Source organism: Oncorhynchus kisutch, linkage group LG4 (assembly GCF_002021735.2).
Source record: "Oncorhynchus kisutch isolate 150728-3 linkage group LG4, Okis_V2, whole genome shotgun sequence".
Lineage (NCBI taxonomy): Eukaryota > Metazoa > Chordata > Actinopteri > Salmoniformes > Salmonidae > Oncorhynchus > Oncorhynchus kisutch.
In genome coordinates this window covers 82945477-82954469 of record NC_034177.2, presented here as the reverse complement: position 1 = coordinate 82954469, position 8993 = coordinate 82945477, and positions in this window count along the sequence as shown.

Sequence of the window (8993 nt, the reverse complement as noted above, 5' to 3'; positions counted from 1 at the left end):
AATCCACTCAATATTTCGGGATACCTAAACCCCTCTATCTATTGGCTCAGGAAGACAACGTTACGTGGTGTGTGTTTAAGCATAGCCGCTTTCTCACCATTTTAACAGTTTTGTTATTAATTTCCCTCAGAACCTTCTGTGGGAGAGGCACATTTGCAAGCAGATGTTGAATCTTTTCTAGGGCCACCTCTCTCACAGCTTCTAGCTTCATGCCCACGGGCAGAAGGGAAATGTCAATCATTTCAAGCCTGGTTGAATGGACAAGCTCCTCAACTTGTTTCCCCCACTTGCCAGCAACATTAAACCCCACATCCAGTCGGATCAGATGGTCTCAGGTCACACACACACAAGTCTTATTCTGCAAACTGGATGCATTTACTGTATCTGTCAAGGGTATATCCTATTTTACCATAGGGAAGAAAGTCACAGTGTTAATACTACAAAACATTTCATTGAAACCTCCATTCCTTTCTCAAAATGACTCCATTGAAATGGAATTTACCCCAACCCTGATCCATTGTGGCATACATGTTTGCATAGGCACTAGAAACGTTTACTGCTTGCTTTGATGTCTCCCTCTCTGGGCTATAATTGCGTCTTTCGACAATGCTTCAAGAAGGCTAATCAGGGTACAGTGCTTTCAGCTCTTTTTGACTTCTCTGGTATGATTCTTCAAACTGGCTATTGTCAGGGGGTAAACTGGCTCTAGATAAACTGGCTCTAGTCAGGGGATAAACTGGCTCTAGATAAACTGGCTCTAGTCAGGGGATAAACTGGCTCTAGTCAGGGGGTAAACTGGCTCTGGTCGGGGGATAAACTGGCTCTAGTCAGGAGATAAACTGGCTCTAGTCAGGGGATAAAGTAGCTCTAGTCAGGAGATAAACTGGCTCTAGTCAGGCGATAAAGTAGCTCTAGTCAGGAGATAAACTGGCTCTAGTCAGGGGATAAAGTAGCTCTAGTCAGGAGATAAACTGGCTCTAGTCAGGGGATAAAGTAGCTCTAGTCAGGAGATAAACTGGCTCTAGTCAGGGGATAAAGTAGCTCTAGTCAGGAGATAAACTGGCTCTAGTCAGGGGATAAAGTAGCTCTAGTCAGGAGATAAAGTAGCTCTAGTCAGGGGATAAAGTAGCTCTAGTCAGGAGATAAACTGGCTCTAGTCAGGGGATAAAGTAGCTCTAGTCAGGGGATAAAGTAGCTCTAGTCAGGAGATAAAGTAGCTCTAGTCAGGAGATAAACTGGCTCTAATCAGGAGATAACTGGCTCTAGTCAGGGGATAAAGTAGCTCTAGTCAGGAGATAAACTGGCTCTAGTCAGGGGATAAAGTAGCTCTAGTCAGGAGATAAACTGGCTCTAATCAGGAGATAAACTGGCTCTAGTCAGGGGATAAAGTAGCTCTAGTCAGGAGATAAACTGGCTCTAGTCAGGGGATAAAGTAGCTCTAGTCAGGAGGTAAACTGGCTCTAGTCAGGGGATAAAGTAGCTCTAGTCAGGAGATAAACTGGCTCTAATCAGGGGATAAACTGGCTCTAATCAGGGGATAAACTGGCTGGGAATAAACTGGCTCTAATCAGGAGATAAACTGGCTCTAGTCAGGGGATAAACTGGCTCTAGTCAGGGGATAAACTGGCTCTACTCAGGGGATAAACTGGCTCTACTCAGGGGATAAACTGGCTCTAATCAGGGGATAAACTGGCTCTAGTCAGGGGATAAACTGGCTCTAATCAGGGGATAAACTGGCTCTAATCAGGGGATAAACTGGCCGGGAATAAACTGGCTCTAATCAGGAGATAAACTGGCTCTAATCAGGAGATAAACCGGCTCTAATCAGGGGATAAACTGGCTCTAATCAGGAGATAAACTGGCTCTAATCAGGGGATAAACCCGCACTAGGAAGGATATATAGTGTTGTGTTTATTAGATCCCTCTTCATTACTCTCCCACATAATTAACTAACATCATTAACAAGGGATTATACATGAGTGAATCATCACACACACACACACACACACACACACACACACACACACACACACACACACACACACACACACACACACACACACACACACACACACACACACACACACACACACACACACGTGTTCTTTCTCTCTATCTCTCTCTCTCTTTCTCTCAGCCTCTCTTTCTATCCCTTCAACCCTTTCTTCATCTCTCCCTGTTTTTATTCCTTCTCCAGCTGGAGGAGATGCTCCTTGGTTCCGTTTGCTGGGTTGGCAGATTGTTTTTACGGTGCAACCTCTTAAATCTTCCCCCTCTCCTCCTCTCTATTGTTTTTAGGGCTGTTTGATTTGGTTCCCACAGAGCTTAGTGGTCGTAACTCTGGGCTTTGGACGGAATATGGAAGTCAGGACACTGAACTGTCCCAGGGACACCAAACGGCTCCAGACATCCCAGGTTGCACATTACTTTGTGATGCATCAGGTGATGTCCATGCATACCGAGTAGGCTGGTAAACTAATGTGGATATTTGAACATGTATCGATGCTGTTTTGACTTACAAGCTTTATTTCTTACCCTGCTGTTCTTATTGGACAATTACATTCAATGCTTACTTTGACTTTACCCCCTAGTTAACTAAGATAACTTTCCAATGTACATCAACCATCTGGGAAAGAGTTAGAGAAGACAGGAGAGAGGTTGATGGGGGGGGGGGTTGCGTTGGTGTCTTCCATCGATGTATATCAACCGGGGCCAAACCTGCTTTGCTGCAGGTTTTGCAGCATGACCCCATCCCTCGTGGTTGAATAGACCGCAGTGGTTGGCACATCGTATGACCAAACAATCAAGAAAGCTCATCCAAGTATGAGCAAATGATAGACGGTGATCAAGAGTGCCAGACGAGGATGACAGTGTTCTGAAGCAAAGTTTTGGAGTAGAGTTTAACCCTGGGTGCTGTGAGACTTGGAGAGTGTTGGTGATGTGAGACTTGGAGACTGTGGGTGATGTTTATTTGCTTTCAGAGAGATTCCAAGTTCATATTATTTTATTTTCTCCTTTGCAGGAATTCTCATTTCCTGTCATGTCAGAAGGGAACATGATGGGAGTGGATTTCAACGCAGTGTGTGTCCTGTGTGTGTGTGTGTGTGTGTGTGTGTGTGTGTGTGTGTGTGTGTGTGTGTGTGTGTGTGTGTGTGTGTGTGTGTGTGTGTGTGTGTGTGTGTGTGTGTGTGTGTGTGTGTGTGTGTGTGTGTGTGTGTGCGCAGGCGCACGCCTCCTACTGTGGTTAAGTCAACAGTGGGGAGACGGGTGTTTGTGGTGGCACAATGCCTGGCCACACACACACACACACACATTTGATTTCTCCAAGCTGTTAGGCCAAGCACACCCCCTAGTCCTAGGGCACAACCCAAACGGTGCCCTATCCCCTATATACTGCACCCCTTGGGTCCTAGTCAAAACTAGTGCAATGATTCCATAGGGAATAGGGTGCCATTTAGGACGCAGCCCCAGTCTTCAAAGCTGGGTAGCCTTTCAATGAAGGGGACAGTTCAGCATTCCTGAAAGGCCTGAGCACGGATGGAAATTCCAGATAGCTCTCAGACTGCTGGCAACAGGGAACACACATACACACACGCAAATACACACACCTACACACACACACACAGTACAGGCAGGATGGCACTTTCACCCAGTGTTGCTGGACGTGTTGTTGGACGTGTTGCTGGCTATTCTTGCTCACTGTGTTGCTGGCTATTCCTTACTGTGTTGCTGGCCGTGAAGTTGGCCGTGTTGCTGGCCATGTTGCTGGCCGTGTTGCTGGCCGTGTTGCTGGCCGTGTTGTTGGCCATGTTGCTGGCCGTGTTGCTGGCCGTGTTGCTGGCCATGTTGCTGGCCGTGTTGTTGGCCATGTTGTTGGCCATGTTGCTGGCCGTGTTGTTGGCCATGTTGCTGGCCGTGTTGTTGGCCATGTTGCTGGCCGTGTTGCTGGCTGTGTTGTTGGCCATGTTGCTGGCCATGTTGCTGGCCGTGTTGCTGGCCATGTTGCTGGCCGTGTTGCTGGCCATGTTGCTTGCCGTGTTGTTGGCCGTGTTGTTGGCCGTGTTGTTGGCCCTGTTCAAAGGAGGGGGCAGACAGCTCCTATAACCTTTTAACATCTCCTCTCTCTCTCTCCAAAGTCAACAGTCTGTCAGAGCTCTGATGCCATTTGAACAGAGAGGTTTTACACACATCTGTAAGGACCGATGCCGGAAATGAGAAGCAGGTACTGGGAGTCAACATTTAATCAGAAACAGAAAGGTAACAGAACAGCGTCAGCCCACGGGTAAACAAAGACAAACAACAATTAATGCTGAAGCAGGGAACAGAGCGAGGAACCAGACAGATATAGGGAAGGTAATGACAGAGGTGATTGAGTCCAGGTGAGTCCAATAATCGCTGATGCACGTGACGGAGGGAAGGCAGGTGTGCGTAATGATGGTGGCAGGAGTGCGTAATGCTGGGGAGCCTGGCGCCCTTGAGCGCCAGGGGGGGAAGAGCGGGAGCAGGCGTGACACACATCCAAAATAATAACACATGAAGTCTGCCAGGACTCTGATCCCATTTGAACAGAGAGGTTTTACACACATCCAAAATAATAACATATCAAGTGCTATTGAACAAAGGGAGACAGATAAAGGGGGAATGTCCCCTTTATAAAGCTTTATAAGATATCCATTTGTGTGTGGCCTTTTTCTCTATCTAATTTAACATGTGTAGGGCCACGAGTTTTGATTTCAACATTTACCATGTGTAGGGCCAGGAGTTTTTCTATCCAGAATGTTGAAGATGAGCTTTCTGTACATATCATATTTAGCAGATGCATTGCAGGTGTGAAATTCTTCTGCTTAAACTGCTACTTTTGTGGCCATAACATTATGTATAATGACACCAATGGGCCTACTGTATAACGAGCTGCAACCTAATACATAGATGCCAAACTAAATATAAAGCCAATCTAACCAAACCTAATTCCGGTAGTCTTCATTAAGAGAGCCTAAAGCCAAAACAACTTCTACCCACAGCCATCTTCAAGACGTCACAGAAAAGGGCTTCAAACACAAATTGGCATTTGGGGATGGAAACCAAAACCATGCATATTTTGTCAAATGTATATTGTATACATTAGGATTGAAAATGAAGCATGTGTGTGTGTGTGTGTGTGTGTGTGTGTGTGTGTGTGTGTGTGTGTGTGTGTGTGTGTGTGTGTGTGTGTGTGTATGTGTGTGTGTGTGTGTGTGTGTGTGTGTGTGTGTTTTCCAAGCCCAGTGATAATTTTCCACTGATGTGCACATTCAGACACATTCAGAGGCCAGAATGAGATGCTTTATGAGTTCATCAGCTTGCGTTACAATCCCAGTATGAAGGGGAATGCATGCATTCAACCATTGTGGTAATCAGACCTCCCCAACCTAGCAATTTACCCTGGCCATGTGCCCTCCGTTGGTGAACCAAAACCAATATCCCCTATCTTTCAGGCCTCAGTCAAACTGTAAACAAACATCTTGGCCATACCGTGTGCCTGTGTCAATCCACGTACGCACGCTAACATACACACACACACACACACACACACACATACAGACCCACATCAATCTCCTTTTCAAGAGCTGGACTTGTATTTCCTGCTAACTCTACATCAGAGCAGGGACTACCAGACCCAAACACACACTGATTTGTGGTCAACGCTGTCTTGTCTGACTGAGTGTGGGCTGTGCCAGCCATGGGCCAAACATATGCATGTATGAGAGCCCATGTCGATTGTATATCAGTTTTGAGTCTGAATTAAAAGGAATTAAAAGGAAGTCAAATGTAATTCCATGGCATTCAAAGAAATTCAAAAAATTAAAGGCTTGATCCATTTTTTTGAGAAATATGTTTCTGCTTCTTTGAAAAACCATAGGAGAAATTGTTGCTCGAAAGTACTTTGTTCTTGTCTTAGCAAAAGCCTAGATGTGAGTGTGTGTCTTGTCTCACTATGTTTGACTACGGGCTGATGGTGAAGGTAAAGGTCACCAGTGCTAAGCTACGCTTCATCTCTTCTCCGGCCTGGGTCTGGCCACAATACTTCGTCCACATCACAAGATACGTTTTCTCTTGCCAAACATCGAGGGTCTCCTAGCATGGCGTATCCAACCTTGGACAGAGGCAACCTCTATGTCCCCACATGCATCCTCCATTGCCTGGAGAAGCGGCATGCGGGCATAGGGTTGACGATCATACTCTTTCCAGCGCCAGGCTGAGAAGAATTCCTCTATGGGATTTAGAAATTGGTAATTGCCCTCTTTCCTATTACATTTCTTCCGCGGCGCCTAGTTTTGGTGAGGTTAAAGCCAACCTCATCCACATAAATAAATTAATGGCGAATTACATGGGCATCCAGCTCCAATATTCTCTGTAACAGACAAAAGGATATACAGATGAGTAAATATGGTATGTCTGAAGTACTGGAAGTAGTGTTGCATACATACCTCTACGAAGTCATGTCGCATATTCTTGACTTTGTCTGAGTTTTTCTCAAATGGCACCTTGTAAAGTTGTTTCATCGTCACTCGGTGCCGTTGGAGGATGTGTTGTATGGTCGACAGGCTTACAGCATTGATGTTGTTAAATATGGTGTCATTATTCAAGATATGCTCTCTTATCTCTCGAATCCTAATTGCATTGTTGGCCAAAACCATATTTATAATTGCTGTCTCTTGTACATCTGTAAACAAGCGTCCTCGTCCTCCATGATGTCTTTGCCTTTCCACTCTGTACAGAATTCAAACACAGTATGTGTTCAGCATAGGAACTGCAAACAATGTACAAAAAAATGTAGTACAGCATGATAACCAACCTCATTCATTCAATGCAGTGCAGTAAATGGATGGCTTAGAGTTACACATGTTTATGCAATACTATGAAGTCATACGTATTTTACAGTACATTACTGTAATGCTAAAAGAGTCATTAGATAGTTGCATACCTGTTCTCATTTCTGAAGGTTCGAAATTATGGACACTACTGTAAATCGACTCAAATTGGGCTGGACTCTCAGTCCAGCCTCTCTCATGGTCAAACCGTGGTTGATCACATGATCAACAAATGTTGCCCTAATCTCATTAGAGATGCCTCTCCTTCTTTCTCTTCTTTGGCCTTGTCCTCTTCCTCTCCCTCCTACTCCTCTTGCTCTCTGTCCATTGTTGGCATCCATTGTTCAAAACAGGTAAGCTGACCTTTGACCTATTTATAGGCCTATACTACAGTAAAGCAGTGATTGGTTAGTGATCAGTTAAGCTATTAGTGTTTGCACATGTGAGGAGTGTGTGTGTGACCTGGTGAATAAGTGTAGCATTTTGATTGGTTGTGTTTGGAAAAGGAAAGCAAGACACTTCCTGTTAGATTTTTGTGTTTTAGGTTGAGAATTGTGTGTAGTATTTCGAATAAAGTGTTTTATGCAATTGACAACTGAGTCAAAGGCTGAGAAATAGCTTATGGTTTTTCACATTTGGTGTGTAGTTTTGCACTTTGAGTGAGAGGTTTCAAAAATCGTGTGACATGAAAAGATTTGGTGTGTAAGCAGTTGGAAAAAACTGTAAATGTAAATTATAGCTGTCTAACGTTTCTCCCTCAGTGTTTGTGCTTGACTACGTTATACTGTCAACACAATCAATCATACATATATTATCACCTAATGTTGTGTTAGATCTTTTTATCAACTTAAGTTCTTGTGAACATTACAAGTTTTGAACTTCTATTTGCTATTCATGGCTTGTTGACCTCATTGACCTGAGCTCATACAACTCGATTTTGAGTTTAAAAAAAGCATAATGTATGAATTATTTTGACTATAAAAAACACTTAGATGAAACATATTGTGCTATTTATCACAGACTACTTTGTGTCAAAGTTTAACAAGGACACTCTCCTCCTCACCCGTGTCATGATCAAAGATATGATCAAGATGTCACATCCTGACCTTAGTTCCTTTTGTATGTCTCTGCTTTAGGATGGTCAGGGGGTGAGTTGGGGCGGGCTTCTATGTTTTATTCTATGTTTGTATTTCTATGTGTTTGGCCTGGTATGGTTCCCAATCAGAGGCAGCTGTCAATCGTTGTCTCTGATTGAGAACCATACTTAGGCAGCCTGGTTGTGGGTAGTTGTTTTCTGTTTCGTATCTGTACCAGGCAGAACTGTTTCGGTTTCGTTCGTTCACATTGTTGTTTTTGTATTTTCAGTGTTCTATTAAAATAATTATGAACACGTACCACGCTGCACCTTGGTCCTCACCTTATTCTCTCGAATGCCGTTACACAAGAGCCTCACATACAGTATATAGTTTGGTCATTGTGCTGCCACAGAATGAATTGTGAGCAATGCCTCAAAAAAGCTTTATATACCAGAGCTGCAAGAAAAGTTCTATATATTATTGAAACAATGTTGTGATTGTTTGTGAGAATGCCAACAGGTGGGGTTCCCTCGGGGAAAGATTCTATTGGGGAAAGGTTCCCATGGGGGTTGCCATGGAAGCTAAGAAGGGGAAGCTAAGTTTGTGTTTTCTGTCATCATCTACATACCTTATCATGTGGGGGTCTGGGAGAGGAAGTGTGTCCATCTGATGAATGGGCATGTGCCTGAACTAAATTTCATACACTAATTGTAGTCTCACCCATTCATTTCTAATGACTGGTCAAAGGGAACACCACAGGTGTACACAAGTTAAATATAACACCCAAAATTTAATGAAAATGGTCTAAATGTTTTTTGCATGTTCAGATGTGGATAAAGTAATGGAACCTTATGGATATCAGATTAAATTAACTACATTTTTCAGAGAGAACTTGCAAATCAGTCCAATTCGACAGGAACACAGCAATGTTGATTGTTCATGATTGTTGCCTCAAGTTTCTCTCTCAGTCTTTGTGCTTGACTGAGTTATCAAGGAAACAGCAGGAGATAACAGTTGTTGTTGTTTACAGCCAATGGAGAGAAGGATGGAGAGAAGGATGGAAAAG